Source organism: Lactuca serriola, chromosome 7, assembly GCF_051521515.1.
Source record: "Lactuca serriola cultivar US96UC23 chromosome 7, Lser_US96UC23_V15, whole genome shotgun sequence".
In the NCBI taxonomy this organism is placed as follows: Eukaryota; Viridiplantae; Streptophyta; class Magnoliopsida; order Asterales; family Asteraceae; genus Lactuca; species Lactuca serriola.
The window spans coordinates 157581560-157607305 of record NC_136414.1 but is presented as its reverse complement, the minus strand read 5'-3'; the positions used below and the strand labels follow the sequence as shown (position 1 = coordinate 157607305).

Genomic DNA, 25746 nt, shown 5'->3' with positions numbered 1-25746 from the left:
TTTTCTATTTATTATATAAACAATAAGAAGAATACAATACCTTCACTTTTCCTTTTGTAGATACATTACTTGACTCGTACTCTTGAAACAAAGTTTTGACAAACCCCTCCAAATTTTGAAATTCAATCTTTTCCTTTTCTTCTCCATAAAGCACAGGAAAAAGTAACTCCACAAACTTTAACTTGTATCGTGGATCTAAAACCGCTGCCATTCCCATTATCCCATGAATTATAAACCAATACTTATTGAACTTAGAATGACGATGGTCACAATAGCTTCCTATTGATACCGTGCTGAACAACTAGACGACTGAAACTATGAAACCGATGAGGACAAGCTTCGAGTTTTCGATGAAACGGAACTTCAGGAGTCAGGACGCTGCTTGTTGTGTCGAATGAATGACAATGGTCACAATAGCTTCCTATTGATCGACAATGGCATACTCGATGAAAATGAATGGTGAATTTGAAAATGATCGACCAATCATCAGACCATAGCTGAAAAAGTGAACATTTGATTTGATGATTTGAAATAATGAAGTTGGCTGGAACTAGAAGAGATCAAGAGAAGCGTGAATGTGTGAATATATATATATATATATATATATATATATATATATATATATATATATATTTGGGGTGGGTCGGGTCGGGGTAGGCACTCCCCACTCCCTGCCCTGAACCCGAAAAAAATACCCGATAAGAGCGACCCGACCCGGCCCGAAAACTTCGGGAATCGGGTTCGGGTTTGGGTTTTTTTGCCATCCCTATTTCAAATCCATATACATCTTGGTGTTGCCAGGATGAATAGAGTACATCGTTTTCTGAGACTCTTCCATGAGAATGTCTATTATTCCTCCCATCTTCTGCACCCAAATTCTATTTTGGAATACCTTCAACCCTTAGTCGTTCGTTCCGAACACTAACGTTTGGACTAAACATTCTTCCTTTCAGTTATCTCTCTCCAAAGCTTCCTCCTAAGTTTTCTTGATACTTTCTACTATCGTTGAGACAATTTCAATTCTTAGTGCTCTTGGCCTTTTCCTCTTCGCGTTTATTTTTCTACTCAAAGCGTCTGCTACGACATTTTGCTTTACCAGGGTGGTAAAGTATCTCACAGTCATAATCCTTGAGTAATTCTAGCCAGCATCTTTATCTCATATTCAACTCCTTTTGATCAAAGAGATACTGAAGACTCTTATGATCATTGTAAAGTTTACACTTCGTTCCATAAAGATAATGTTTCCATATCTTCAGTGCAAAAATTACTACAGCCAACACCAAATCATAAGTGGGATAGTTCTATTCGTGTGCTTTCAGTTTTTGGGATGCATATGCTATCACTTTATCTCTCTGAGTCAGAGCACATCATAACCCAATTCTAGATGCATCACTATAAACTACAAAATCCTCAATTCCGTCGGTAAAGCAAGGATCGGTGCTTCACACAACCACTTCTTTAGCTTCTTGAAAGCTTCTTCATGCTTCTCACTCCATGTGTAGGTAGCCCCTTTGTGGGTCAATGTTGTTAACAGAGAATCTATTGAAAAAAAAGCCTTGGATAAGCCTTCTGTTATATCCAGCTAATCCTAGAAAGCTACAAATCTTAGTGGGACTTTTTGGTTGTTCCTACTTCATCATTGTTTCGATCTTCGTTGGGTCAACCATTATTCGTTGTTGATTAACCATATAACCCAATAATTGCACCTCTCGGATCCAAAAATCACATTTAGAGAACTTTTCATACAACTTCTCTTTCTTTAAAACTTCTAACACTTCGCGTATGAGTTTGCCATACTCCTGTTGACTCTTCAAGTAAATCATAATGCCATCAATGAACATTATTACATATCTATCAAGGAAAGGTTTACAAAACCTACTAATTAGATCCATAAATTTTATTGGAGAATTGGTCGGTCCGCATGACATAACTAAAAATCATAGTGTCCACGTCACCTTTTGAAAGTTGTCAACACGACATCTTACCCTCTCACCTTCAATTGATGATATCCTGACCTAAGATCAATATTCGAAAAATATTTTGTGCCTTGCAATTGATCGAATAGGCCATCAATCCTAGGCAATGCTATTTAATCTTTAGTGTTGATTTGCTCATCTCTCTATAATCTATGCACATCCTCATGCTTCCATCCTTCTGTTGGAAGTATGTCCAAGGTCATTAACTAATTGGTGATATTTCTAATAATAGAAAGGTCCTCTTTGGTTGCCCTCAAAACTCAAATTAAGTAGAATAAATAAAGGAGGAATTAATTTATTAATTATTATGGTTTAATAATTAATTAGAAACTAATTGGAAAACAATTTGGGAATTAATTAACAGTTTAATTTATAGAATGGTTGAGTATCAATTAATCAATAGTTAGTTAATCAGGAACATTCCAGAACCCTAGAAGCAAGGGTGTGGACGAAAATTCCTTTTGGATACAGGGAATTTTGCTCTAGGGCTATCCCATCCCACATGGGCTTGAGGATAAAACCCTAGGAGGTATCCAAGGCTATAAATACGACTTTAGGGATTCATTCCTCCTTGCTCATTTTTGGCTTGAGTTATTCGCCACCTTCTTTCTCCCTCCTTGTGGAAGAACTTTCCTTACAGTTCATCCCTTCCTAGTTTATATTTTTTATTCTACTCTTTTAATTTCATTGGGTGTGAACCAAAAGAGGGATTCTAGTTTGGATACTTATCATCCAAACAAAGTGGCACGCACGAGGAGTCAAGCGCGGAGATCTCTAGGTGCAAAAGAGGTTAATATTCTTCTTTGTATTTTCGGATTTCATAGGGTAGAAGTAATAGTATGAAACCATAGATCCATAGGTTGCATGTACACTTAGGTATATCGTTTTGTTGCTTCAATTTTTCCGCTACCTAGTTTTAGTGTGTATTTGATGCCTGGAATACCTAACAGTGGTATCAGAGCCATTGGTTCATGGTTACTTTCACCCTGGATCCATTTTTTCTTAAAATACTTGTTGAAATTGAATGATGGAAGAAAAAATGAAAAATTTGTAATATGTTAAAAAAAAAAAAAAAACCTAGCCGCAGCTACGGCGTGGCTAGGAGCCCACGACGTGGCCTCGGCAAAATTAGGGTTTTCGGATTTTCCTCCAATTATCAAATATGAAGTTTTGTTAAACATGGATAAATGCCAAATTTAAATTGTATTTAAATCTGGAAAATTGATAAATATTATTTAAATGGGTTTATTTGAATTTGAATATTTACTTAAATGTTTAATATTATTTATGATAGAGATTTATAAATTTGAATATTAACCCCTCATGTTTTATTAATTATTATATTGCATCCTTGTAATTAATTTGAATTAATAATAGACAACTAAATTCAAAAAGTTCTAAATTTACCCCTTATATATGTAAGATCCATATCTATTCTATGTATAAAAGAATTACAATATGCGTCCTCACATATTTTAAATATTGACATTGTCAGTCTTACCTCGACTAGGCTCGCTCGTTCTAATGTAGGGGTTTAAGGAGGTCTCTTTGATTCCTAATGAGGTCGGTTTTAAATATTCTTCACGCTTACTACCCTCACCGCCCTATCATTTTGAGAATGGACTTACCGAAAAGGTTTGATAGTGATAATGGTCAATCTAAAAGTATTCTAAATACAAGTATAAAACAAATTTTGTTTTTTTAATTAAAAGTGAATCTTATGTTATCCATAAAAATTGCACATTCTCTTTATAACTTGTGAGGGAGCTCGTGTGGTTAACCGGCACGTCAATTTGAGAATATAGGTAGAGAATGATGTGATACTCGTGAATCTCAAGCGTAACTTGATTCGGGGACCACACAATTTTGTATGGGTGATTCACCATCTGTTCAATGATCCGTGACATCCCCGTCATTGAATTTGAGATGAACATAATGCGAGATTAACATGCCATTGATAGTCAACGAATCTCAAAGATCTAGGAATTTTATAGTGATTGAAATTGACAAAGAGCTTTGTCTACCTAAATAACTTTATGGTGTGTTTACAGCATCCCTTTACACATAATGGAGCCAAAAAGGATATATTCTTGGTATATGGAGGTAAAGTTAGGATGGGTATTCTTACTTAATGGAGGAGCGGTCACTTGGAAAAGTTGCAAGCAGCCGACAGTGGCAGACTCTACGTGCGAGTCAGAGTATATAGGAGCTAGTGAAGCTGCAAAAGAAGCTACATGGTTGAAGAATTTCATTGATGATCTTGGTGTCATTCCGAGCATCAAGGATCCTTTGGAAATCTTCTATGATAATGAAGGTGTAGTCTCATTGACTAAAGAACCCAAGGACCATGGTAACTCAAGACATATACTTAGAAAGTTCCACTATGTGAGACATCGAGTCAATGATGGAGATATTATCGTGAGTAGAGTATCCTCGGAGGAGAATCCAGCCGATCTGTTCACTAAGCCGTTATCAAGGATCAAGCATGATAGTCATACTAGATCTATAGGCATTAGATTTGTTGAAGATATGGTGTAATTGTCTAGGTGTTTAGTTTGATAATATTTGAAACATTTAGCGATGTGAATTTGTAATAGAATTGATGTTTATTCTGTATATACTTAATAAAGTGCTAGTATTGCTATGATTTCTGTTAATGTATTACTATGTTTCACTTTTGCATGTTTGGAACCCATTTCCCGAGTCTTAGTTTACTTAAACCTCCATAGTCAATATACTCTTGGAAGTAAGTAGTGATTCCAGACTGTCATGAGTATTGGTGGATTAGCCGTTCTGATAGGTCATAACATAGTGATTGTGCCAAAACTCATGAATGCTTAATAGTGATTTAAGTATTGGAACAACCTGCACTTAGATATTACTTCATGGATACAGTCACGAGTAATTCTAAGATGACAATATCTTCTGTTCTTTAAACTGAGATACATGTGGAGCTTTGCTCTATGATTCTGTTATGCATTGGTGTACTCCAACGCTATCCATAACTGGTAGCTATAAAGGGTATATTCATGTATGACATGATGAAATAGACAAAGACTATGTAGTCAAAGTTTATTCATCCCTTCTGCCTTAACAGGAGAAGTGATATCTATGGGCCCCTCGATGATTTGGTGTTGACATCTTAAATACCTGGACGGGTGCTGACTGGAATTGATGTGTTCGATTTAGTAGTCAGATGCAGTCATCACAAGTCTTTATCGGGAAACATAATATTGAGTTATGAGATTGACCATTATCCATGTCTCGAATTCATACAGATATCATGAGGATGAAGGAATAGTTGATCACTTATCAGAGGGCTAAAACTGATTAGATCAAAGCTCGGCAGATGCATTGGATTGCTTTCTCTCTGTTGATTATTATAGAAATGTATGACCATATATAGTTGATGACTTGTCCAAGTGGGAGATTGTTGGATGTATGTCCAAGGTTATTAACTAATTGGTGACATTTCTAATAATAGCAGGGTCCTCTTGGGTTGCCCTCAAGACTCAAATTAAGTAGAACAAATAAATGAGGAATTAGTTTATTAATTATTATGGTTTAATAATTAATTAGAAAGTAATTGGAAAACAATTTGGGAATTAATTAACAGTTTAATTAATAGAAGGGTTGAATATCAATTAATCAATAGTTGGTTAATCAGGAACATTCCAAAACCTTAGAAGGAAGGGTGTGGATGAAAATTACTTTTGGATAAAGGGAATTTCATTCTAGGGCTATCCCATCCCACATGGGCTTGAGGATAAAACCCTAGGAGCTATCCAAGTCTCTAAATAGGGTCTTAGGGATTCATTCCTCCTTGCTCATTTTTGGCTTGAGTTATTCGCCACCTTCTTTCTCCCTCCTTTGGAAGAACTTTCCTTATAGTTCATCCCCTTCTAGTTTATATTTTTTGGTTCTACTCTTTTGAGTTCATTGGTTGTGAACCAAGAGAGGGATTTTGGTTTGGATCCTTATCATCCAAACAAGGTGGCACGCACGAGGAGTCAAATGCGAAAATCTCTACCTGCAAAAGAGGTTAATATTCTTCTTTGTATTTTTGGATTTCATAGGGTAGAAGTAATAGTATGAAACCATAGATCCATAGGTTGCATGTACACTTAGGTATATCGTTTTATTAGTTTGATTTTCCCTTTACCTAGTTTTAGTGTGTATTTGATGCCTGGAATACCTAACACCTTCTTCTTCACGGATAACACTAGAGCTCCCCAATATGAAGAACTATGTCTTATGAAACCTTTGTACAACAACTCCTCAAGTTGCATCATAAGCTCCTCCATCTCTATCGGTGCTAATCGGTATGGTGCTTTTGCTCTTTGTGTCATTCCTGGTAATAAGTCTATCCGAATCTCTACTTGTGTATCAGGGGGCAATCCAAGAAGATCTTCGAGAAATATTTCCAAAAGTCACACACCACCAATATTCTTTGCATCTCCTTCTTCTTCTTCTTCTTCACATTAACCACGAATGCTAGATATGATGCACAACCTTGGCCAAACACTTTTTGGTATTCATCATCGACATGATTCTAGAGTTTACTCTGCATTTGTCCCTATACACCATAAATGGTTCTATTATAGGAGGGTTTACTCTCACCATCTTCTTCCTACATACTACATCCCTATCATATTTATTGTCCATTTTTGACTTTTTAAGTCTTTATTCTCCAACTTTGACCTTAATTTTTTTTATTTGTGTTATATATTACTTGATGAAACTTATAACGATGAAAATACATTTAAAAGACAATCCATCCATATATTTTGCATCAAATAATATATATCAAAAATAAAAATATTTAAGATCAAAGTTGAAGAATAAAGACTTCAAAAGTTAAAAGTGGAGAATAAATATGGGTCGGAAGGAGTAGTATCTATGTGTCGTTCATACTAAGCTAATCCATTCCTAATACTATGTCGAGTCCATTTAACTCAATAGGCAATAATTCCTCGTGAAACTTATTCCTATTCAAGTCAATGACGATGTTCTTTATGTATTCGCTAACAGGTACAAACTTGTCAATAGCAACTTCTACTACTAGATCAATATCTAGTCTATCTACAGGTAATGCTAGTTTTTTACTAAATTTGTGTGAAATAAAGGAGTAATTAGCTCTAGAATCAAAAAATAGATTGGCAGGAAATTCATTTACTAGAAAAGTACCTGAAGCGACATCTGATTCTTCCTTTGTTGCTTCCAGAGTAACCTGGAATGATCTCGCCTTCGGCTTTGGCGACACATTTGGCTTCGTAACCTCCTTCTTCGTCAGACAATCCTTGTGAATATGTCCATCCTCTCAACAGTTGTAGCACACTCTCTTGTTGAATGTAAACTCATTGGAGTAGTGACGGGTCCTCCTGTATTTGAAACAAGTCACTTCATCGTTGCATCTTCAATAGTGCTTCTTCTTGCACTTCTCGCACCACTTTGCTTCACCACTTCCCCAAAATTCTTGTTATTGGGTCAACCCTTCAAAAATCTACTTTTCTTATTGGATCTAGAATATCCCTCAAACTTCCTCTTTTCTCCCGACTCAACTCTCTCCATACCCTTTTCTATGATTTGGGTCTCAACATTCTTAGTTGCCCAAATGGTGGCTTTCGAAGTGGTTGCCAACTTCATCGTTGGACCTAAATCTGTTGGTAGTCTACTAGGAAGCTTGTAGATCTTGGAGAGTTTAGTAGGAAACAAATAAGGAGCTAGTTTCATTTTCTCTATAAATCTTGCAGCATATTCGTTGATGGTCATCTTTCCATTTTTTAGATTCTGGAATTCGTACTTAATTTCCAAAAGATCCTGCTCAAAGCAATACTGCATTTTCAATTACACCCGAAAGTCTGCCCAAGACATTTTACTAGTTTCTCCCTCAGGCATGGTATTAGCCAGTAACTTTAACCAACTTAATACCCCAGACTTCAACTGTCTGACCATGAGAATAGTCCTCTGCTTGTTTCCATAGTCGCAACTCTCAAACATCATCTCCATCTCGTAGATCTAATCCATGATTTCCATTGGTGTTGGACTTCTAGAAAAACTCGGTGGCTTAGATGCCATGAAATCCTTGTACTTGCATCCACGTCCATCGTCTCCTCCTTCTGGTTGGTTCCTTTTCTTACCACTCTTAATTCAGCTTGACTAACACTCCGATTGTAGTTTCCTTCCTCTAACTGTTCCTCTTTCAGATCACATTATATGCTGGGTGCAGTGGGTTCATCCCTAATCCCTTGAATTAAACGCCTTGTCTCTTCCATCTGACGATCTAACATCGCTTGTATCATTGCCATTGTGATTGGTTTAGGTGCAAATATTTCCTCTGGTTCATGCTTGACTACACAAGGCTTATGCTGCTGGTTTTCGTTACCGTTTCCTAATCCGCTCAGTGTTCTTACTACGTCGATCTAGAAACCAAAATGATGCGTTCAGTGTATCAAGACAAGAATACAAAATAGGGAAGGTTTTAATTATGTTTAGACGCATAATCCTCCTTATCAATTTGAAATTTTATATGCCAGTTCTAAACCCGTAATTAAATGTTTAGAAACCTAAAGACATAAAATTTCCAAATCTTTGCTGGCAATTGACCTTAGGTCTAATCAATTAATAGCAATCTAGATCGGAAACCGAAGGCATGCTATAATACAAATCATTTAGCATATAAAAGCAATTTAGGCTTCTTTTCTAAAGTAAGCTAGTGCTTGTGTCAAATTAGGCATACTACCTAAAATATAGAAGACACACACCTCACGATCATCGCTTAGTATTCTAAGTTTAAGTCTAGAAATCCTCAAATATTCCTAGTTCGTTTAAACTAATGCTCTGATACCAACTATTACATACCTACTTTTATGGCCAATTTAAAACTTTTTATTTATGCTTTACTTATATCAGAGTATATGAATTAATGCGGAATTTGTTCCCAAAATATGATAATATCATTATCAAATCATTTCCGAGGAAATGTATTTCATTTATATTTAAAATCATGGGATGGCATCCTCAATACAAATACATAAGTATAAAAAAGCCTTAATAGGCCTTACAAAAAATTATTATACTAATGGCCTACAAACTCCTCAAATCACTCATCATCCAAGTGCATTCATACCGTTACCTGTGATACAAAGAAACTGAGTGGGTCAGGATTGGGGGCCAGGTGAGCACATAGGGTTTTCAACCTACAATAATTAAGATCTTTAATTATATATTTCACATCAAATAAGTTACTCAATTACCCGTTCCCGTTATTCTCACATATTGATTCTAAATATTGACCTCAAAGGACCTATCCTAAGGATTGTCATCAGCACTGGGTAGACAATATTGCTTGGGGGATTCCTTTAGGAATATATGCCAATAAGGTAGCCATAGGGGATAGAGTACATCAAATGAACCAATAGTTCAATAACACCAACAGGTTGCGAGTCTGCTAGCATTTCCATTGGACTGTCTAAAATTGTTTGTGGACATCATCTATATACCCTCTCAGACAACTAGTTCATCAATAGTCAAGTCATCTCATCATCATTTCATCATTTTCATCACCCATCACTACCCAATACATTTTATATAATATATGAAAATACATATATGATTAAATCAAGTAAATATCATATAATTCTTTTAACACAGATAATAGGCACACATAACATATAGTCATGTAAATACTTTATATCTATGTGTAATCTGAAAGTAACAATGCACTCACTTGTTAAAGTGGATGACAGGAAAGTTGGGCAGCACTTTGCTTTGGCACTTAAACTTTCTTTTTACGTGACCTAAGTTCAATTATCACTAAGTCTTAGTTTATTATTTCTTATGACTAATGATAGTCTAGATTCCTCAACAATCCCAATGTCTATATCAAGATCTATCAATTAAGGAACAAATAGGTAGAATCATATCAGAGGTCGGGTCTATTTGGTATAAAGAGTATACTATTTGGAAATCCCACTTTAAACACATCACTAAATTCAGCCTAGACATCGTCCACATAAGTACATAAATCAGTATAACGACTTGAAATCACTGATAAATCTTATTTATAGCTTCATAATAACGACTGTGAATATAAATATAAATTACACTAAGATAAAATTCAGTGTCATTTAACTTTTAGAGATTTACTAGACAAAAGTCCAAAAATTGCATTGGCAAAACTCTGGTTTGCTAGCTACTAGATATCGGGCTCTCGTTGACTTCAGGGCTTCGTCAGAAACTTAAAAGTAAGGGAAAATAAGGCTAGAGTTGAGAAAACTTGAGAGAATGAACTGGGGAGGCATGGAAAAGAAATGGATCAGATTGATCTATTTATAGGGCTTTTTTGAGGCAAGCACGCCGCGCCCAAGCTTTGCCTCCCAGAGTGTGACATGTGGCGTTCAACGAGTGGAGTAGTGTGGCAAAGCGGGTAGGTTTGGCAGAAACTTAAAAAATTCATGTATGGGCCATAAGAGCTTTGTTTTCGAAATACTTTATATCCACGCGTAGGTGTTTCCGAGTACTACAATTTTCATTTAAACTTCGTCTGCTAGTTCTCAGCCGGTCTTAAACAATATATGAAGATTACATTGTTAACAACCATGTAAAAGTCATAACTTTTACATACAAACTCTGTTTTCGATTGTCTTTATATTTTTGGGCTCCTATTAACATTAACTCTTGTTCAGATTTTTTTCGGCAAACAATTGACCGATCTAAAATTTGATTTTTGTGTCCACACTACTGCGCTGAAACTTCTAAAAATCATATGGGGGTTGGAGTCAATTTTGGCTATGTGGGATAAACCATAGATATTTAGGTTTTCTATATTGCATATACTTTTCGCATATCTAGGTCTCCTGGTTGGTGCTAATATTTCCCATTATGATGGTTGGAAGGAGGTCATCAAAAATTTCATGGCTAAGATTTCTAATTGAAAAGTTAAAACATTTTTTATTACAGGTCGGTTAACATTACTCAAATCTATTTGAGGGAGAAATGCTTCATATTATATGTCTATTTTCGATGCTCCGAATATGGTTATTAACAAACTAGTTGTGAGACCCATGTATTACATGGGTTAATTTAAATAAAAAATATATATAAATGTCTAAAAATTTGAAAACTTTGAATTTATAAGAAAATAAAAAAAAAATAAAGAATTATTATAATGAATATGTTTTTTATAAGGATTGGGTTTGTACTAATTAGTTAAGTCTTTAATTATTTAAATGAAGATTTGTAGATCTAAAAGGGCTTAAGTGTATGAATCTGAAATTTAGATAATTAATTAACTTAAGGATAATTTCTAGTGACCAAGTAATTATAGGGATTCTATTTTGGATCCTACCTCATCCAATCAACCGGCTAGACGCAAGAAAACAAAGACTAGAAATGTACATATTCTTTTCTTTCTATGGTTAATCCTTTTGTTGTTTTAGATTGGTTGAACATGGATCTAACTATTCGGTTCATGAGTTAATTTTGATATATGTATATGCTTCCGTTGTGGGCCTTTAAGATCCCCATAACCTAATAATGGTATTAAGACCGGTTGTTCACATCTATAACACGTTATTTCTATTTTGTTTTTGTTAACCAAATTTACATGTTACTAAACTAATTAGATCAGGTTATCGAAAATTTTAAATTTTTTAAAAATTTTAAATAATTTGAAAATTGATTAGGGTTTTGATCTAAATTATTTTTGCGTTTACATGGTGTGTAGGCTCTCTTACGCGACTCGTCAATGAGATTAATCTTAAACCGCAAACTAAAAACCATGTTGCGTCGTTTTTTTGAATCAATGTGTTATTCTGTGAGACCCGATACGTAGGTTCATCCTACATGGCGCATAGTCGTTGTTGACAAAATGGCTTTTCCAATTTTTTGATTTGAGTATGCCTTAGTCACAATTCTTCATTTGACTCATTTTTAATAATCTCATGCAAATATTATGGTTTTACAAAAGTTAGATATTGCTTTGCTTGCTGTTTTAATTATTTAATTTTTCGAACTATTAATTAATACAAAACCATGCCATTGTTGTTTAGATGATCCCTCATATGTGAGATCATATAAATAGTTGAATGCATGTTTGCTTACAGGTTTATGGTTATTAAGTTAATTAATTGCACTATACTAGAAATTTATTAGAGAATAATTATAAGTTAAGTCTTTGTTAAATTAAATGAAACTTGTAGATCTATAATGGCTTAAGTATAAGAATCTGAAAGTCTAATAATTACTAAACTTAAGGATAATTACATGGTGATCAAGTAATTATCCCTTAAGGGTTTAAATCATTCCCTATAAATAGTGACCAAGGATAATTATTTAGTGACCAAGTAATAAAGGACTTTATAACAAGATTCAAGAGTTGTTCTATGTGATAACTCAAATTAAAATAAAAGTATAAATATGTATAATTTGGTTATATTATTAAAATAATATAATGGGTGATTAAATATGAGTAATTGAGTTTAATTAGGAGAAATAATAAGCTTTAAACCCTCAAAACCACCACCCTTAATGATGTAGTAAATTCGAGCATGTGAAAGGGTTTTAGTAGATAAAATCTTAGACATTATATAAAGCTCAAAAAACCCTATGAAAAACCCCACTAGAATTGCAAGAAAATGTTGAGAATCAAGTGAGAAATCGGAGAAAGAAAGTGTGAAGATTTTCAGAGCTTTCTAGCAAATTAAGGTATGATTATTTGATTTTAGCTTGGTATAGTCATTTGATTAGGGTTGTACGTCTGCATTAAGTGTTTTGGTTCCATCTAATGTCTCTGGCCAATAAGAGTTTAATTGATGAAAATTTTGAAGTGTTTGAATTTTGATAAAAAGCTTGAATCCATATTCATTCGAGAGTATTCCTGAAAAATAATTTGTGATTACATTTGGTAAGAAGCGGAGATGATTAATGTTGGTTCTACAAATTAAATTTTACATCAATTTTGAAGTGTCAAATTGTTTAAAAATGACAGAAAAATAGTGTCGGGTAAAGAAGAAATGAATTTCGGGTTTTGTTTTTGGTGGGTAGCAAGAACGGTTAAAACAACATAATCAACTGTGTACTTTTTATTTTTGAGGGATTCAAATTTACAGAAAGAGCCCCTCTGGTTTTGATCAAGTTTTCATTTTCTTGAATTAAAAACTAAAGTTACAAAACTAAATAGCTAAAGAAAGACAAAAAATTGTCCTTGAACAGTTAACATGTTGACAATATTAAATTCTTTTATACGAAAATAAGAAAGACAAAAAAATGGTCCATCAAAATTTACTAAACAACTAATTTTTTATTGTTATTATTAAAACCAAACATGTTTGTATTTCAACGTTTCAATTGTATTAATATATGAGTATTATATTTGAGGGTGAAACTTTATTTATATGAAAATATTGGTGCAACAAAAGATAATACTTGTACTAAAATTATTATGTACGTTTTAACTAACGTAGATGGTGATTATTTTGATTGGCCGAACGAGACACATGGATAGTTGAACCAAAATGAACACGTAGGATGTTGTTCTAGAATTGTAGCCTTAGAAAACATGTTGGTTAAATGTAGGGTGCGTTTAGCGTAACAAGCTTCGGTTAAGGCCTAACGTCATCGATGTGAGTTTTTCGTGTTCTGTGGTTGCTCGCACATAAATGTTTATCATGCGTTTATTGGGTGTTTTTTATTTATTTATTGACAACATGTTTTATGATAAGTATGGTTGTGTGCAAATTTTATTTTGAATTGTTTATCTATTGTACGTTTTTAGGGTGGCATGTTTAGTGTGAACGGATGGGTGTTTAATCGTCGTGAGCATGATGGATGTGTGTGATCGGCGGGTATGAGAATTGAGAATCATACTCATTTCCTTGGATATTTAAAATACTTGAGTACAATGGATGATGAGTTGTTTCAACGAGAAGGGAAACGAATCTTTGGTTCTTTCTCTGAATAATTAATCGTTCCCCTAAATTACGTCATCGGGTGATATGTTTGTTGTATGATTTATTGAACATATTTGATAAAATTTGTTTTTTTTAACTGATGGACATGAATGTGCAACACGAACTCACTAGGCCCTAGGCTTACCCTTTTAGAAACTTTAAATGTGCGCAACCCAGGAAACTATTTAACAAATGATAGTAAGAAGGCTAGGGAGAGGGACTGATCAACAAGACGACAAAGGAGTTCCGCAAAGACGTAACACCCGAAGCTCTTCGGTTGAAGACTATATTTTATTTTATTTTATTTTGCTTTCATTGTAGTTTAGTCTATAATTAAGCTTCAGAATTGATCTTGGGAGATGTTGGAACGATTATTTTTCATTTAAATGATATTTGAAAATTTGGGTGTTACATTACATAGTAAGAAAACGATAGAATTTTTGGTTATCCTCTCCCCTTCTCAAACTCATGAACAACCTCAATTTCAATTTTGTTTCTTTATAATTTCAATTTCTAAAATCCAAATGGGTTATGAGAAGTCTCCAATCTCCTCCTTCTGTTGCCATTTATAATGCATACCCAAATCCAAAGAAATCCTCAATCGACATTCGACAATCTTCTTTCTTCTCTAGTCAAATACATACTTAACTCAACTCAAACAAATCCTCAATCGACATCGACACTTTCTTTTCTAATAAAACATATTTTAATTGTGATTCATGTTGCATCGGGGTCTAAGTATTAAGTAAAATGTGAATGTTCATGTTTTATTTTCTTTGTTGTATATGTAATCTGTAATTTTGTAAATTGGTATGATTAAGGAGTTTAATATCCGATAAGGGTATAATTTGATTATTTAAAACCTTTCAGGTTATAGAATGAGTTTAAATCAAACTTTCATTTTTAAAATAGGTTTAAGTCAAGGCTATTTTGTTCGAAACCTGTTCTATTGACATATATATAATTGATGCACGAAAAATGGACAAAATTAAACTCCACAACTTAATAATTTTAGTTTTAAAAGTAATTTTTTATAGTTTTGCTCCAATAATAGGTGTTCTATTTCCGGTTGTATTTCATGTTACAAACATCATTTTTCCCTTTTGTATGGTGAATTATTTGTTACTTAAGTATACCTTATTTAGATTTTCACGAGTTCTTTTGAAAGGTGTAAAATGTGAATGTATTAAGCTGAATCTTACACAGATATATCATATATTGCAACTTTGTCGGTATATTAAAATAGTGAATCGATAAATAGATTTTTTTTTTTAATTTTTTTTTTAAACAGCAGCAAGATTATATTAAAAACCAAGTTGACAATAAATCACATATTTGATAATTTGAATATACTTTTCGGTTTCTTTAAACTAATGGTTTAGTTTGTTATATGTGTACATGCTAGAAGGGTGGGATGTTGGAACTTTGTTCTATAAAAATACAATGTGGGACTTCTCCTACATAGGAGGAAGAGAAAACATTTTCTCACCTTATAAGTCTCGTCCTACTCGTTTAATCAAATGCACCAACTAATGGGTCAAGCATCTTGGGTTTGGGTTGTGCCGTTGTGGTGTTCGACTAGTCAACAATGGGCTAGTAGAAGGTTTGAATTTATTATATACTAATGGTCAAAGATAGAGCCTTGGGCATTAGGGATCTTCTTGGATAATTAATATATTTTTATTTTTATAAATTTGACATTAGTTTTATTGAATTATTTTTTTTATTTAGTAAAATTTTGTTAATTGGAGACTTAACTGATTGACAGTTTGTAGCAGTTAATTTCGGTTGGTGGATTACAACCACCATTGGAAGGCTATAGACACATAGAATCAGACAGAATTTGAGGGCTAATAAAAAACACATTTTCTCTAAAAAATTCGTTCTTCATATCACAAGGGATCATGGTGAATTTCGACAAATTCAAGAACTGTTCTTGAATTGGTTGTTGTATCCTCAAAACAGACCCATTCCAGTGCAATTTCTTTCTTAGGACACTGCAATTCCAGACCTCAATCTATTATTTCGAGTTTCTATTTTCTGTTGTAAACATCAACATTCAAGTATGTATTCTGATTTGTGAATCTTTGATATATACAAATTCGATTTAATTATGTTTCTTTTTGTCTAATTTTATATTTGATTACTTTTGTCATAACAATCTAAGACATTCATTTAAAAAGAGGAAGAATGGATCAACAATCCATCATCAAAACACATGTGGAAAAGCGTGAGAAATTCAAAGGCTCATATTTTTGGAGATAGCAACAGAAGATGTTGTTTTATCTAACAACTCTTCATGTTTCCAATGTTCTTACTAATGATTATCCCTCTCCTCCTACTAGTGTAACCGCTGCAGAAGGAACAACACCACCCACTGCAGCCCAATTGGCAAGACATCAAAGGGTTGTGGAAACTTGGAACATAAATGAATATAATTATAGAAATTATATTTTGAATGCCTTGGATGATTCCCTATATGATATCTACTCTACCATGACAATTGTAAGAGAGATATGAGAATCATTGGAAAAGAAGTACAAAACAGAAGTATCATGTTCCAAGAAATTTGTAATTTGAAAGTTCATGAATTTCAAGATGGTGGATACCAAACCTGTCCTCAAACAAGTGGAGGAACTTCAAGTCATTACCCATTGTTACAACTGGAAAATTTCGGATCAAGCAAAGTAGAAACCACATCATAACTTTGTTGTAATAAACATTTGAAAAGTCAAATATTATAATTGAAATTGCATGAAGAATGTTTTAAGTTAAATCAAGAAGTTTGAGATCATAATTTTCATTAGAAGTGTTTTAATGTGGACCGAGAAGCCCTTAGGCCAAGAAGCTCGCAACCGAGAACCCATACCCTCAAATCGTAAACTTTATGCAAGGGGGGTGATTTCGTTCACCCTAAGACTGAAACCTCCCTTGATGTCGGTGGCCTCCAAGACCGAGAACCCCACCTCGGTAAGAGGATCTCGGTTGGGTGGGGAATTCAAGACTTTGACCTAGTGACTTGACCTCCCAACTTTACACCCTTTTACCCATAATATCCCCATGCAAAGCATGCAATTAACCCCCAAACAACCATACAACCCAAGCCATTACCCCACAAGTATCCATGTTATTCATGTTATTACTCAACGAATAACAATGCAAACATTACCTCCCCTCCCTCTTTAAATTTCGGCCAAATCCCCTCCTCCCATCCTTATTTTCTTCATTTCTTCATCTTCTTCACATTCTTCATCCCTCTTTCAAGAACACTTCATTTTCTTTCAAGGATACTTCTTCATAAGTTGGTTCTTAGATTTTTGGTAAGCATTTGCTCATAAATCTAGTGTTTTTATACACATTCATACTAGTTTTGTTATATTTACACACATTTATATGTGTTATTATCCATAGGGTAATACCATCTTCGAGTGTTCTTTAACCATCTTCAAGTGTTCTAAGCTTGAGGATCTTCATCTTCATATCTTTATCCATTAAGAAATTCACTCAAGGTGAGTTCATAACCTTATTTTTTGAGTTTTTCATGGGGGGGGGGGGGGGGGGGAATATAAATGAAAAATTGTTTGTCTTATGGATATTTGCATGTTTCCTTCTTTATGTTAAAATATGAGATATTGTTTGCATAAGATGTAGTTATCACTACTTTTTATATAATAAATGAGACATATTAGTTTTTGACATGCAAAGTTAACAGAAAAAAAAAGAAAAAAAACATACCTCATTATATGATACAAATATCATTAGGGAAATATGAGTTGTAAAACTATAAAGTTTTGATAACCTTTACTCAAAGATAGCTTTCCTAGAAAAACTGGTTATATTATAGCTATTTACTATTTTGGTGGGTTACAACCCAAAGATATTATGTTTACTAACATATACTGACACTAGACAAGATTACAACTTTATATTATATAAAAGATTATATAAATAGTTTAAACAAAACATACAAGAAAAACTATAATTGGTATAGTTTAGGAGTCACAAAACCACACTTTCATAATTATTCAATGGTATAATTATTTCATTTTACAAGAAAAAGGAGTCATAGTCCACGTAAATCTGTTGATGCTCTTGTGAGACATTCTCTTCACCGTACCTACCTGGCGTACAATTTAAGGCATACATTATAACCAGAGTCCCCTGGAGGGAGAGCGAGACAGTTGTGTATAGATCTATATGAGATTGACAACCCCACACCTAAGCTATTCGCTACAGTTAGACCGACAAGTCTAGGTTGACAAATGTCTACCAATTCCGACGCTTGAAGAACGTAATGCAGGCATATCATTCATATTAAGCATGTTCATAATAACTCACATAAGGATTAACAAAAACTACTCGGTTTACAGGGTAACTTACACTTCATTAGTTTTATTAAAAGATAAAACTATATACTATTTCTCAGTACAACATTACTTACATTTTTGGGTCTTAGGGTTTAAGACTATAGTTTATATTTATGAAAATATTGGATTTTCGGGTAACATACATTGTCACTTTACAAGGAAAAGATACAAAGGAAATACATACATTTTAGTCTTGGGTATAAGACTTACAACTCGTTTTTAAAGAAAATATCGGATTTTATAGAAGTGTACAAAAACATTTTTACTCAAAACATTTACAAACTCTTTTTAATACATAATGCTTACGAACTCACCAACTTAATTGTTAACACTTTTGAAAATCACTTGTATTCTCAGGAATTCAGTAATAGGTAATCACGAGAAATTTGGAGGATGGAACGTCGTCACATCATTTCCTTCATTTTTCTCACATGCATTTGATGTCATGTAAACAATATTTGAACACAATGTAAACTTATTAAACATTCAATGTAATGGTTGTGATGCTATGTTTCATTTATATCTAATTGTTATGATACTATACATGAAGTCATCCGCCTCCGGATGTTTCCGTCGTTCTGGTTCGGGGGTGTGACACACATGATCTTGAAGTTAAAGGTATGTTAATTAACTCTAATTTTCTTATTGGTTCAATCATTGAAAAAACTTCCTCCTTCTTTAAAGAATTTCAAACTATATCTTAAGCACTTAACTGACGACATGAGTTTTGAGCAACTTGTGTTTGGAATTCGTGTGGAAGAATATAACAGATTGAATGAGAAGGCAGATGCAAATTCCTTGGAACCAAGTGAAAACTTTGTTGGAGAAGAAAGTACTTCAAGGACCAAGCATAACAACAAAAAAGGAAAGCATGGATCCAAAAACTCTTCCAAAGATGGCAAAAATCATGGCCCAAACAAGACGAATTTCAAGAAGAATTATGGTCCATGCTATATTTGTGACAAATCTGGACGCAAGGACAAAGATTGCAGATTAAGGAGGGTTCAAGGATGAACAATGGAGGTAAGTTTGGTGGAGGAACTTCTGGTCAAACCAACATGGTTGAATCACCAAATCAGTTTGTTGATGTGATTTAAACCAACATGGTTAGCAATTGTGTGGATTGGTGGATTGATATTGGAGCCACAAGGCACATTTTCAACTCTCGAACCATGTTCTCTACATACCAGAAAGTCTCTTATTTTGAACCAATGTTTATAGGGAATGGCTTAACTGCAAAAATTGAAGGAAAGGGAAAAGTGAAACTACAACTAACTTCTGAAAAGAACTTGTTTTAAGTGATGTCTTGCATGTTCCTGAAATTACTAAGAATCTGATTTCTGGTCTTATTCTTAGTAACAAGGGATGCAAACTTGTATTTGAGTATGATATGTTTGTTCTCACCATGGGTGGGATGTATGTTGGAAAGGGATACCTTAGAGAAGGTCTCTTCAAATTCAGTGTTTTACCTTTGTACTGTGGTGTTGAAACACCAAACTATGATGTAACCAATGCTAATGCTAATGCAATAATGGGCACTACTAGCCCCTCTTCTATGTATATGCATGATCCTTTAATTTTGTGGCATTCTCGATTGGGACATGTAATTTTTCGTTCTATTCAAAGAATGGCAAAACTTGGCATGTTACCAAAATGTTCATTAGATAGAAACATAAAATGCGAGGTTTTTGTAGAATAAAAATTCTCACAACAACCTCATAAATCGGTTGAAAAATCTAATGAAATATTTGGCTTAATCCACTCTGATTTATGTGATTTTAGAGCAACACCTACAAGAGGAGGAAAAAATTATTATATATATTTTATTGATGATTGTAGCAAGTATTGCTAAATTTATTTGTTAAATATCAAGGATGAAGCCTTGAATTCTTTTAAGAATTATAAGGCTGAAGTTGAAAATCAACTTGAGAAAAAGATCAAAATTCTAAGGTCTGATCGTGGAGGAGAATATGAGTCCAAAGACTTTGCTGAATTTTGTTCTTTACATGGTATTATACATCAAGCAACTGCTCCATAAACTCCTCAACAAAATGGAGTGGCTGAAAGGAAGAATAGAAGTTTAAAGAACATGATTAATTCAATGTTAATTACTTATGGAGCACCACATAATCTGTGGGGAGAAGCATGTCTTGTAGAAAATTCAATACTTCATAAAATTCCTCATAAAAAGAGTGATAAATCACCCTATTATCTGTGGAAAAGGAGATTAAACTCTTACAAAAAGATGAAAGTGTGGGGTTTACTTGCCAAGGTACAAGTACCTCTTCCCAAGAGGACTAAACTTGGACCAAAAACCATAGATTGAAACTATCTTGGCCTTTCCATGAATAATGCAGCCTATAGGTTTCTTATGTATAAATCACATGTTGATGATATCCATAATCACACCATCATGGAATCAGACGAGGCTAAATTCTTTGAAAATAGTTTTTCTTTTAAGGACAAACGGAAAGAGGTTACCTACTCTAAGAAAAGACTTCTAGATGATGGACTGAATGAACCCATTCTTGACAAAAGTTTACAGTCAAATGAAAAGAGTTCTTCAAAGGTTCAAGAAGCAAACTTAGAACCTCGAAGAAGAAAACGGGGGAAAATAGCCAATTATTTTGGACCTGATTATATGAACTATGTAGTTAATAAAGAACCCCAAACTTATAAGGATGCTATGGATTCTTCTGAAGATCCTTTTTGGAAAGTGGCAATCAAAAGTGAGATTGACTCCATTGTGCAAAATCACACATGAAAATTGGTGGATTTGCCACCTGGGCAAAAACTATTTGGGCACAAATGGATATTCAAGAAGAAGTTTAGACCTGATGATACCATTGAGAAGTACAAAGCTCGTTTAGTAGCTAAAGGGTATCGTTAAAAGGAGGGTCAAGACTTCTTTGACACCTATTCACTTATTACAATAATTACATCAATTCGTACATTGGTAGAAATTGCAGCCATTCACAATTTGGAAATACATCAAACAGGCTCCAAAGCAATGGTATGAGAAGTTTGACAACACATTGTTGTCTAATGGATTTAGAATTAATAAATGTGATAAATGTGTTTTTGTCAAACAATACAAGAATGCTTGTGTCATCATATGCTTGTATGTGGATGATATGCTTATGTGATAAATCAAAACAATAAAATGATTCACTCCTCCTATTCCATGAAGGACTTGGAAGTAGTAGATGTGATCCTTGGTGTAAGAGTTCAAAGAACACCAGATGGTTATACTCTTACTCAGTCATATTATATTGAAAGTGTACTCAAGAAGTTTGGACACTATGATAAAAAGCCGGTAGTCACCTCTTTTGATCCTTCAAGTCATATTAAGAAAAATAAAGGTGATAGTGTAGTGCGGTTAGAATATACTCAAGTTCTTAGTAGCTTAATGTATATTATGAACTGTACAGACCATACTTGGAATACAATGTAAGTAGATTGAGTCGTTACTCCCACAAACTTAGGTAAGATCATTAGTATGCATTAGTGAGAATGCTTAGATATTTAAAGCATACAATTAATTATGGATTGCATTGCGCGAGATATCCTCCTGTTCTTGAAGGATATTGTGATGCAAATTGGATTTCCAATACTTCTAAGGCAAAATCCACAAGTGGATATGTGTTCACTCTTGGTGGAGCTACTATTTCTTGGAAATCATCTAAGCAAACTATGAATACTCGTTCTACAATGGAAGCAGAGTTTGTTGCTTTAGACAAAGCTGTTGAAGAAGCTGAATGGCTTAAAAGCTTCCTAGAAGGTATTCCTTTGTGGCCTCAACCTGTTACTGCCATTAGTATTCATTGTGATAGCATGTCTGCTCTTACTAGAGCACAAAGTCAGATATATAATGGCAAGTTAAGACACATTAGGCGCATACACATTACAATAAGAGACATGCTGAAGAATAGAATCATTTCTATTAGTTACTTAAAGTCAAAGAAAAATATAGTTGATCCATTGACAAAGGGCCTTAGTAGAGAGCAAGTTCTCTTCGCATCGAGGGGATTGGGCTTAAAGCCAACTCAATGAGTCACCACATGACAAAAACCTAACCTAGCAACATTGGAGATCCCAAGGTCTAGGTTCAATAGGACAACTAGTTGGGGAAGACTCAAAGAAGAACTAACACAAAGGTATGTTAACTCCTATGATATTTATTTTGTGTTTTTCGTTGATGATATAGGGATGCATTCTTTATTCTTAATAATGTTGATTGCTTTTATAGTGGAATAGTATGGATTATTCCATATTAGCATTACCTATGTGAGATGGATGTGAGGTCGCATCTTTGGGAGCTGATATGGCTAAGCTCTCTAAAATTCTCATGAAGAAAGGATTGTCCACGACCGAAGTGAACACAGTGGTAAGAAATGAACCATCCTTAGATATGATATGTGTGATACCCATTGTTTTGATTCTACTACACAAAGTGGTTAGTTTAAGACTCTAGCTCACTACCCACAAAGTAGATCCAAATAGTACTCACTATGAAAGGTTCAAGTTTTACAACACCTATTTAGATGCATGTCATATCTTATTTCCCTTATTTGAATATCAAAGTTCATTTATTTTTTATTCAAATATGGGGTATTCTTGGAGTTTGAATAGAAAATATGGGGTATTGTTGGAACTTTGTTCTACAAAAATACAATGTAGGACTTACCCAACATATAAGGAAGAGAAAACATTTTCCCACCTTATAAGTCTTGTCCAATCATTTAATCATATGGACCAACTAACGGGTCAAACATCTTGGGTTTGGGTTGTGGTGTTGGACTAGTCAACAATGGGCTAGTAGAAGGCTTGAATTTATTATATATTAATGGTCAAAGATAGGGCCTTAGCCCTTGGGGCTCTTGGGCTTTTCTTGGATAATTAATATACTTTTATTTTTATAAATCTGAAATTAATTTTAATTAGTTATTTTTTTATTTAGTAAAATTGTGTTAATTAGAGACTTAACTGCTTGACAGTTCGTAGCAGTTAATTTCGGTTGGTGGTTTACAACCACCATTGGAAGGCTATAAAATACATGGAATCGAAAAGAATTTAAGGGCTAATAAAAAAACACACTTTCTCTCAAAAATCCGTTCTTCATATCACAAGGGATCATGGTGAATTTCGATAGATTCAAGATATGTTCTTGAATTGGTTGTTGTATCTTCAAGACAGACCCATTCTAGGACAATTTTTGTCTTAGGACACTACAATTGCAGGCCTCAATCTACTATTTCGAGTTTCTATTTTCTATTGTAAAATGAAGGCGAAGATCGAGCGGAAATATTTAGGCGCAGAATAGTGTATCGGTTTTAAGTTTTTAAAATTATTAGGATTATCGTATGTTTTCAGTCAATGTTTTTTTTCCTTTGTAATTTCATTTTTCTTTTTAAAATGGTATGTTTAATTAAGTATTTAATTTAATTATGTTTTATTAATTTATAGTTTTTTGTAAAATATTATGACATAAATTAAAAACATAAAATAAAAAAAAAATAAAAAAAAAAAGTAGGTGTCATCACATGTTATTTGGTGTCGCTAATTTCCATATTAGACATTATAACACCAAAAGTATGACTACGATGATGAGGTGGACATTTTGAATGTGATAAGATACAATAATATATTGTCCACACCCAATATTTTTATTGTTTGTCCACACCCAATATTTTTATTGTTTAAGATCCGCCGTTATTAATATTGCAAACAATTTGAGCTTATGCTCTAACCAAAACATTAAAGATTATTTCTCTACCGTACAAACAGATCCTTTTATCCTCCAAGTTCCAAAATACGTGACAAATGTAAAATAAGTTTTCTTATAAACATAAAAACACATTGACAAGTTGACGTTTTTTATTTGTATTTTTTCTCATTTTTCCCGTTTAACTTTATACAGAAGAAAATATCAGTCGACATCCACCAATTATTAGTTTACAAATCGTCTCACGTGTTAAATAAGATAATATGATTCATACAACCACAAGGGGATGTAGCTCATATGGTAGAGCGCTCGCTTCGCATGCGAGAGGCACGAGGTTCGATTCCCCGCATCTCCATTTATTTTAATTTATTTATTTTTCCTTCAGATACACTTATCTTAATAATATCGAACAAAAACTAAAGGATAGATTTCACATTTTAAGTATTTTCATAGATTCAAAAGCTAAATATACATTCAGAAAGCTTAAATATGATGGTTCATAACTTTATATTTTGTTACATTCGGAAAGTGAAATAAACATCATTTTTATCCTTGAAGTCATGAACAAAAACTTAAGGACTAAAACAGTCTAGTAGCATAGCAACAGAAGCTTCGGAGTACACAGGGAACGCCAATGGTGGTGGTGAGTTGACTCGGTTCAGTAAAGCCTCTGTCCAGCTCCAGTTCTGGCTCACCTGGTTTGACTTTAACGAGTCAGGTTCACATGGGCTGGAGCCGTTGATGTGACCCTTCATGTCATTGCTCATCTTCTTCACCTCACTACTCCACATATCGATAATTCCAGACATATTATCTTTGTTTGAATTGACACTGTTTTCTTTTTCTCAGTGATTGATGTTGAGATACAAAGATAGTGGAGATATGTAGACATATATAGAGTGAGAGTGGTGACAGAAAAGTGGACGGTGGTTTTGGAAATCACGGCCGCCGTTGGCGGTGTTGATGGGTTAATAGCAAACAGTTTCAGTGAAGGAGAGAGAAATTGCGATCTGTGTGCTGAATAAAATAGTTTGATAAACTTATAAAAGTCCACGTTTTCCCTAATCCATTGAACCAAATAGACTACACTTTTTTTTTAAGTGAATCGCTTTAATGATTTATATATTTAACGAGGGGTTAATTATACCCAAGAGAATTGATAAAACGATTAAATAAAAACAAATGACAGTGTATTTTTGGATCTATATTGTAGGATTTGATTAAAAATATTGATTAAAGACGTAACTTTAATAATGGGTGTGAAATTATTTTTTTAGTTTATGTGAAAGTCATTTTATACAAATAATATATGTTGAACTTTGGTTATATTAAAATATTACAACAGCGTAATTACTAATTAGTGTAGGGTGACGATACTTAGAGGTATAAGTTTAATAGAAGTTTTATTAAGTTGTTGTTTGTTTTTTCGAAACGAAAATCATAAAGTCTGTGGACTACTTCTGTCGCAATAGAGATGGACCAAATGGTTGTAGCCTGTAATAAAAAATCTGTTTGTTTTTTAACATCTGAGTATTGCTACAATAAACTAAAATTTAAATAAATTGATTTTAAAAACTGAAAATAATTGTCAATATAGAAATTTTAAAAATTCTAGTCTTAAAATAATAAAAGAATACTAAAAAACATGTAAAAAAATAAAAATATAAAATTTCATTGAATTTAAAAGTCCATAGAATTTCATATTTCAATCATATACGTTTAGTTTT

General features: G+C 33.6%; 1 non-coding gene across 1 annotated transcript; it reads left to right on the top strand.

The window, feature by feature from the left end:
- The first annotated feature begins 24301 nt into the window (after nucleotides 1-24301).
- Nucleotides 24302-24374, top strand: TRNAA-CGC (transfer RNA alanine (anticodon CGC)). Its single transcript has one exon. It is a non-coding gene; the product is annotated as a tRNA-Ala (tRNA).
- The last annotated feature ends 1372 nt before the right edge of the window (nucleotides 24375-25746 follow it).